The sequence below is a fragment of the Crassostrea angulata genome, chromosome 5, assembly GCF_025612915.1.
Source record: "Crassostrea angulata isolate pt1a10 chromosome 5, ASM2561291v2, whole genome shotgun sequence".
Classification (NCBI taxonomy): Eukaryota; Metazoa; Mollusca; class Bivalvia; order Ostreida; family Ostreidae; genus Magallana; species Magallana angulata.
This window is the reverse complement of record NC_069115.1, coordinates 10,288,950-10,297,047: the sequence shown is the minus strand read 5'-3', so window position 1 is coordinate 10,297,047 and position 8,098 is coordinate 10,288,950.

Sequence of the window (8,098 nt, the reverse complement as noted above, 5' to 3'; positions counted from 1 at the left end):
TTTATTTCCTCATCTTTTGATAAACTGCTGGACCCTCTTAGCACGGAGGAGTCCAGCTGCGCCTGACCTGCTGGGCTAGGCTCAGAGCCTTCATCATGCCCAGGTACCCTCGCAGGAGCACAAACCCACACTGGGGAGTCAGTGGACAGTGCCTTTGTCACGTTTTTGACAAACAGACGACTTCCCCGAGGAGATGGCAACCTCGGGGCAGGTGGATGCATTTTCACACAAGGCGAGGCCTGCATCCTGGCCAGGGGTTTTTCCTCTTTAGGTGGTAACCCCATCGAACCATACCCTGGAAGATTACCAGGAGGAGCTGAGTTAGCCCCGTCCATTGACCCGCAAGGGACAATAGACTCTGTGGTCTCATCTAATGATGCATCAGAAGAAGCGTGGTGTCGTTTGAGTCTCTTTCTGATCTTGTCTTTCTGCCGTTGACCCCTATTATCGACCTTAACCCTCTTTGGCATCTACAATCAAAAATAAATTTTTAAAATTGTACCTATCATTATAGCCGTAACCTCACACTAAAGTATGCACTTTTATTTTACTGATACTATCTTTATAAGGGAAGTCTCTCCGACAAAAAATGTTTTTAAATGATTCCATACAGAACAAGCTTGGAGCTTTTAAGCTAAAATATTAAAATATTTTTGTTTCAAAGGGTATATGTTAATGTTAACAAGAGGGCCATGGACCACATCGCTCACCTGAGCAACAATAGGCATGATAAATTCAGCTTCATGGAGTCATATTACAAAATATCTGGATAATGTGGTATAATACATGTAGTTCCTAGTTACAAAAAAATCTGTTTCCCCCTGGATATTCATACATTTATAAGCAAGCCCCTTTTCTTTCTGGATGATTTTATAGTCATACACATTCAGCATTGCAGTACTCAAAAAGACCCTTAACAATTGTTCATATGTACAGGATATAAACGAACATCAAACTCTGAACCCCTTGTGAGGCCCAATAATCATCATCCAGAGGCCAAAGTTTAAACAATTTTAAAGAATCAGCAATGCATAATAATGCTTGCATATAAGTAAAAGCATATTAAATAACATTTCAGATTTTGTAAATAATTAAAATGTTTTCCTTTGACAACTGAATCCCCAATGTGGCACCACACTACTCCTAAAGATTGTGATTTGAACAACTTTCTGAAGTTGCTTTCCTAATGTTACAGCTTTTCAAGGCAAATGTTCTTTTAGGAAAAGATTTAAAACTATTTATCTATATATTCCTATGTAAAATTTGCCCCCCCCCCTTGTGACTCGACCCCCGCCCCCATTGTAACGTCAACCCCCCCCCCCTCCCCCCCCCCAGGAATCATGATATGAATAAACTTGATATCTCACTGCCTTAAGATGCTTCCAAACAAGTTTCAGCTTTCCAGCCAAAATGATATTTGAGAAGAAGATTTTTAAAGATTCACTCTATAGATTCCTTTGTAAATTAAAACAACCTGCCATTGTGGTTCCACCCTACCCCTGAGGGTCATGATTTTGACAACTTTGAATTTTCACTACCTGACAATGCTTCCATACAGGTTTCAGCTAAACAGGCATATTGGTTTCCGAGAAGATTTCTAAAAATTTACTCTATATATTCCTATGTAAAAATCCCCCCCCTCATGGTGGCCCCACCCTACCCCCAAGGGTCATAATTTTCACAACTTTGAATCTACACTACAAAAGGGTGCTTTTACCTAGGTTTCAGCTTTCCTGGCCTAATGGTTTTGAGAAGAAGATTTTTAAAGTTTTACTCTATATTTTTCATATGTAAAAATGCAACCCCCCCATTGTGGCCCCATTATACCCCCGATGATTTCCACAACATTGAATCTACAAAACTTGAGGATGCTTCCAAATAAGTTTCATCTTTCCTGGCCAAATGGTTCTTGGGAAGAAGATTTTTAAAAATTTACTCTATATAATCCCCCCCCACCCCTGGAGGGTTATGATTTTCACAACCTTGAATTTATGCCAGTCAAGAATGCTTCCACATAAATAACTTTCCGGACCAAATCGTTTTGATAGGGAAATTTTTAAAATGTTCTCTATATATTCCTATGTAAAAAGTCGACTACCTAATGTAACCCAACCCTACCCCCAAGGGTCATGATATTTACAACTTCGAATCAACACAACCTGAAAATGCTTCTACACAAGTTTCAGCTTTCCTGGCCTAAAGGTTCGTGAGAAAAGATTTTTGAATATTTATCCCAAATTTTCAATAATTCCTAATTATCTCTATTTGCAAAAGGGCGTGGTCCTGAATTTACACAACTTTGAATTCCCTTAGCCTAAGAATGATTTGTGTTAAGTTTCGTTGAAATTGGCCCATTGGTTCTTGAAAAGATGTTGAAACTGTGAAAAGTTTACAGACAGACGAACAGCGGACAAACAACAAACAAAATGTGATCAAAATAGCTCACTTGAGCTTTCATCTCAGGTGAGCTAAAAAGGAGCGATATCACAATGTTTACGGCTTTAATTACCATTCTTGAAAACACAACATTGCAAGTAAAACCATATGAAGTAGAAATGTGCACTCTACCAAATGACCCTTTATTTGTCAGCATATCATGGTTTGAAAAACTTGAATTTGTTCCTCATTAGGTTGCCCACATCATAATTTTACATAAGTTAGCATTATAAACCAGTTGAAAAATTTTTCAAGTCTACCATGCAGGACTATTACCATTTAATACTTAAGTGGCTTAAGTGTGTTCATTGTATGTTGATTGTTGAACTAGCATATAAATAGAGGATTAGGATAATACCACCCATAAGCTAATTCTCAAAGGTTTACATTTATTTTCTATGTGTATGATATAAACATCCTAAATTCTTTTTAGAACTGTCAGATAACTCTGTTTTCATAACAAAAGCTATAATAAAAGCCGTCCAATCTGTTCACAACTTTAAGTTTGAGCAACTTGTTTTCAAAACTAGACATATCTCAAGATGCCTTAATTATAATTTCATTGTAGCAAATGTATATTATATGAAGTATTTAAATCTCATATTTTTTCTAATAACATTTCATAGATGATGCATTGCTAAAGCTTTTGACTTTTTAAATAATAATGCATATTGACTATAATAAAGAAATGGGTCAATTATACATATGTACTAGCTGTTCAATATAAAAAATTGTAGATTTTTCAGCATTCAGCGGGTCCAGTACAATATCTTCATTAGCTAAATACCTCCAATAAGCTATATAGCATTAACAACTTATTATGTTATTATCAATAGCTTGACAAAAGCTATTTATATACAGTTTTTCACAAAAATGTTGATAATTAGAGATAAACAAAAGAAATACAATAGTTTAACTACTTATATTAACACAATGGACCATTATAATAGCAACCCTAATTAAAGATAGTTTTAACACTGCTGCTTTTGAACACTTTAAATGAAATATTTATTTCCATTGTTGGGGTAACTGACTGTCATCCACTTTGTGTGGATTGATGCATGAATTAGAATATTTCTTCTCATTGTGTAAAATTATCAGAATCTGGGATGGTTCTCACCAATTTTGTTTCGCCCTGAAATGTTTGCACCTGCCTCAGAGCGAAAGATCTCACTGTATTTAGATATTTTTCTCATGTTATTATTCCTCTGAAATTAATTATTATCTATACACGATTTGAAGTTATGTTTCAAAAGAAAAACTAACACAAACAAACACATTGAAACAGTGCTTGCTTTTATACATGCACCGCCAGGATAAAACATGCTTGGTTGATCAGGATGATTACTTACCAATTTTATGAAGCAATTACAACCATACTGTTTTGTAAGGTTCAGAACAAGAGGTGAGAATTGTGTTGTAATAAGAATTATAGCCAGTCATTCACTTCAGATTATTAATTAATAATAAATTATCTGCTTGATTGAACATTACATTACCCCCCTCCCCCCCCCCCCCCCCACCTCTTATGAAATGTAATGATCAAAATAAGCATTGAATAAATTATCTGCTTGAACTTTACATTAACCCCCCCCCCTCCCCTGTATATATGTAATCATCAAAATATGCATTAATAATACATAGTAATGTTTTCTATAGCGAACCTTACAAAATAAAGTGTAGAGTTCCTCCAAGTTGAAGAAGATTTATATATAATAGCTATTACTGTGTAGCTCACAACCGGAGCTAACAACCAGTCTTTATAGCTGTATTCCACACCATAATTGTGCCATAGTTTATCTGATATTCTTTAAAATGTCCATTTATACATTGTTATTGAGAAGTCAGAAATTTTCATTTATTGCAGATAGATACTGGTAATCAACATTTGAAGTTGATAACAAGCAAAATGCTGAAAGGCCTACTTTAATACACTGTATCAAAATAAAACATGAGTAGATTTTGGATTATTTACTTCACATTTACATGTATATGTTTCATTAATTGTTCACAATTACGCATGTAATCAATGCGTAACTGCACAGTGCGAACCATCTCAGGGCGAATTAGAATAGGAGCGAACCCTCTCAGGGGGAAACATGTATAGGAGCAAAACATCCCATTGCCATTTATCTTGCTTACCATAACTGACCTCCTTCATATTACATTCAAAGAGTTACTGTGTGGTCATGAATCAATTGCCCCAAAACTTTAAGAACTTTTATGTGGTAAGTCTCTTAAGAAGACAAAATTTGATGAGCAATAATTACAACCCTTGAACACAGAGCACTTCACAATTGAAAACCGGTACATAGAATTACTGAAATGACAGGATTTTCAGAAATGACACCTGAAATTACCAAAATTAACTAAAATCTCAGGAATGACACTTTAGATACATTAAAATGGGGAGGTATTATATCATACGTTTATGTCTTTCAGGTAAATGCAGAATTAAAAACCTAAGTTAAATATTGTATTTATTGAAAATCAAAAAACAAAAACCCTTATAACAACAATAATGATTTATTACTTGTATAAAATAAGCTATGAGGAAAAAATCAAAAGAAATTAGTAATTTCTAACAAACAATACATATATCAATAGATGAGGAATTTTACTTGTAGGCTTTTAAATATCAGAGGGTCAAACTACATGCATTACATGCATGCTCATCTCATAATTTTCCAACTATCCAACCATTTTCTTTCTTGCAATTATACCAATTAATTACAATGATAAAGACATTCTAATTGATATAATTTAATATATCTGTTTTGAAAACATTTTTTAATAAAAATTAAGTGTTATTTCTGTATATTTGAGTGTGATTTCGATAATTCCAGGCTTCATTTTGGTAAATACTTTCATTTCGATAAATCAAGTTACCTGTTGAAAACAGTTATTATACTAAAGTGAGAATAGCTTTATAAATATAATACAGAGCTGTGGAAAACTGCCGGTCATGCCAGCAAGACCGGCTTAATTTAGCCAAGACCATCATAAATTGGTTAAATGCCAGACCGCCGGACCGATGTTGTTTGCCCCATCAGCATAAGGCAAAAAACACAAAATGAGATCGCTGTAAATGTCTCGTTCCTTGACACATCGGTATTCCTCAGACAACTTCCCTAACGTGTGAGTATCCATTATTGCCAAAAAATACATGATTAAAATTTCTATATCATTCTCTTCATGTAAGATGTCATGTAAAAATCTGGACTGTTCATTTATTTAATTTGAGGAATTATTTTTATTTTATTCTCATCAATATCCCCTTACTTCTGGCTAAAATTAAACCCTGTCCATGACCTTTGATTTACAGGAAGTTTGAGTACCCCCCCCCCCCCCTCCCACCCCCATTATTGCTGCTCACATCTTTTCATAACAAGATCAAAATTTTAAAAGAATCCAACAATAAAAAAATAAAATGTTAGAATATAACATAAAAAATTATATCATAATCGCAATTCAATCATATTAAAAGCAATATTCTTTTTGATGTCCCTGCAGCCACATGCACACAAACAGAGGAACATGTGCTTCACATGTCTTGGGACAAATGATTAAAAATTTAAGAAATGCATAATTATGCATTGTTTATTTTTTTAAAGCTTTTAAAAATAATTTTTTGAGTGTCCAGTAAAAGAAATCATGTGTGTAAAAGTTAATAGAAATGCCTATCATGATTAACACCGCAGGTGCATGTGGATTATCTTTGATCCGCCTCAGATTGCAAACAAAATGGCTTCTTACAAGCAAGCAGACGCTCGATTCTCTTTCTTAAAAATTGTGTAGTAAAAATGGTATCTTGCATATTTTTATCAAATATCATAATTCTTCGAATTTGGACCTTAAAAAAAATGCCCTGTCGTCAAAGTGGATTACAAGGCAAACATTCAGTGACATGTGTCATCGCACGGATAAAATTGAGATACGTTTTCATAGGCTTACCTTTTTTAAGGTGAGTTCGCAGATGTTTGAAGTTAATTTTCTTCATTCTCAACTCTTATAGTGTCTCAAAAAATTTTTTTTTCACTTATTTTGTTGGAAATTGAGTACTTCTATAATTACAGTTTTGAAATATGCAGTATGTGTTTTTGAATTTTTTTTCAGTTTTCCATACTTCATTTTAATTGTTGGTATTCCGACAGGCAAAGTTTAATGACATGTCTGTTAGAATAACTGACTTCCAAAAAAAATATTTCCACAGCTCTGTAATATGGTAAACATGATGAACTGGTCTTTAAATTAACATATTTACATTTTCCAGTCTATTTGCCTGTGATAACACTACGTATCGATTATCAATAAAACCCATAACTTCAAATTGGGGCACCAGCGCGGTTTGCTTATTTATATTTTAATAGTTAATTGTATAATGGTTTAAAGTTATATAAATATGAGTAATAAGGAATCATTCTTTGAATATTATGAGATCATAATTCAGGTCGGAGCGTCATAAAATCTATCATAAAACCCTTCGAGCTTTATTGGATTTGATCACGGTCCGACCGAAATTATCAGCTCAACATACTCAAAGAAGGATTCCTTATTTCTTACATATGAACAGAGACATAAATGTCAGAGATTGGCAACTCCGCCATTAGCGTGTTTTGTTATTGAAAAATGGTACACACCAACCTTACTTTGAGAACTACATTTTAGTAAACTGAGATAATGATCTTAAAACAAAAAAAAATCGTTCTAATGAAACGTTTGCATTAGGTTTAAACATCGGCGAAATATCGGACGACGGGTAGCCAGCTGCCTCCTAAAACTCCTCTTTTAATATTGTTTATATGACATAAACTCATGAAAATATAATATTTTTTATGTTTTGGTAAAAGGTTTTGCCGTTTATATTTCGATATAATTGTTTATTAGAAAGATATACCGATATAAACTGGGAACACTTTACAATAGGGACCGCGGGATTTTGCGAGATTTCGAACAGATGCAAATCTCTGTTATTTATGTCTCTGATATGAACAACTCATCACAGTTTTCAGAAGAACGATAACTCCGGTAAAAAAAAAACAAATCAGCATCCCGATCGCGTTACTAAACCCGAGTTTCTAGCAAAGCAACAAACCAGTAAAAAGAAATACAAATATAACACTGATGGCTTTAATATTAAATGAACGGAGATATAGCCAAGGACCGTGTGCACAACAGCACACGTGACCTGTTACAAAACAAAAACAAAACTTACGACTCTGAACTTGCGTTGGTAAACAACAAAGGAAAATCAAGCGTTGTGGTTTGTCGAACTTTACATTAAATGTTCTGTTCCAGTCACAATCTAATTTTGGTCAATTCTCGGTCAACAGAGGCAATAAATAATTTCAGCTTTCAACAAACATCACTGGACGCATTGTAAATTTCCAAATGACTTTCACCTTTGTATCAACAAGTTGTTCACTCGTACGATAGTAATTTCGATTTTAAAATAACGAGCTAAACCCAATATATTACGTTAAATTGAATAAGATATTATAGAGAATCGGTTAAGGTATTTTGCAGCACAAAAGAGGTATTTATGGGCATGAACGAAAACCAACAAGGATCTGTCGAGGATTTTAAAATGTTTTTCAATCGTTTAAGGTACGATTTAACTTACTAGACGCTATTTTCTAAACGGAAAACCATTCCCCGGAAA